Genomic DNA, 1,322 nt, shown 5'->3' on the forward strand with positions numbered 1-1,322 from the left:
CCTCTGAACTAAGCTGAGAAGATGGAACTTGTGCTGATGTGGGGAAAAATAAACCACATCGCTGAAATATTAGATATAATCTTAAAGTTTTAGATGCTCAGCCTCGTATTTGACAGATGGAGAGTGTTAAGAGGAAACGGAGCAGCGTGGTTGTTCCCTAGAGCCCCTTCAGGAGATCACCACAGGAGGGCAGTATTTCCTCTTTCTGCTTTTAGTCCTGACTTCTGAGTTCCTGCAGCAGGAGTTCTCACCTCTCTTGGAAGAGATTTACGGTTGTCACTGGTATGTTAGGATAGACAGGCATCATTCTGAAAGGCCTGCTTTATGCATGCATCCCTTATCTGTAATACGCAGATGACATCCCATCTGTTCATGGGGAAAGCATCCTCTGTCTACAAAATACTTTGTAGACCTAGCACTTGCAATATTCTCCAGGAAACAGCAGGACACTTTCAATTCCTTTTGGAATAACTGTTGAATGTCTCCTAATTTCCCTGCTACAATTTTCATCAGCTAAAACGCCCTAGTTAGTTTTAACTTCAGAATTAATCCTTCCTGGAGGACGGATCAAGTGGACTGTGGTCCTGGTCAGTGGGGTGTAATAATTGGCTTCTTGAAGATCAGCTGGGTGGTGTTAGTTCTTGATCTACAATGTAAGTTCTTCTTGTGGCCAAAGTTTTGGTCCTTGCCCCAAGAAAGGAAAGCAGAATGAATTTCCTTTCTGAGAAGCAAACTCATGTTTCTTAGTTAGGTTTTCTTTTTTCTTGGTTCGTTTTCTTTTACTATGTTTCAGACTGCTGTGCTATACTTTCTTGAGTTATTTGGGCTAGCTGTGATTGTGGGGAATGTACAGGAATTTCATCCTGAGGCTCCGGCCTCTCAAGGGAGAGGTAAAAGGGTTTTGTTCCACTATTACAGTAGGCACATCTAGACACACTCCAGCTCAAGAAGGTCATTTTGATTCAGCTCAGTCATCAGCAGGTCATACCATGCATTGGGAATTCTGTGGCCAAAAGTGTACGTGGGACTGGCATCAGTTGAGCAATTTTTTAGCTTTATGGGGTTTTCATTCTTCAGTAAAGCGCAATGCATAATGAGACCTCCTAAAAGCATGGTTGGCAAAGGGGGAGGGAGATGGAGTCTGACACTTGCTAGGACATATCTTTATCTATTTCAAGATAGTACTCAAGCTAAATCATGCACTCATGCTATCTCCTGTGGTCCTCATATTTATTTCAAAACTGGAAGCCAGAATGAGGGAGCATCCTGGGGACCCAGGAGCGTAGTAGGGATGGTTCCCCCCCCAAAAAAAAACTTCTGGT

This window comes from Fulmarus glacialis, unplaced genomic scaffold (assembly GCF_000690835.1).
Source record: "Fulmarus glacialis isolate BGI_N327 unplaced genomic scaffold, ASM69083v1 scaffold2823, whole genome shotgun sequence".
In the NCBI taxonomy this organism is placed as follows: domain Eukaryota; kingdom Metazoa; phylum Chordata; class Aves; order Procellariiformes; family Procellariidae; genus Fulmarus; species Fulmarus glacialis.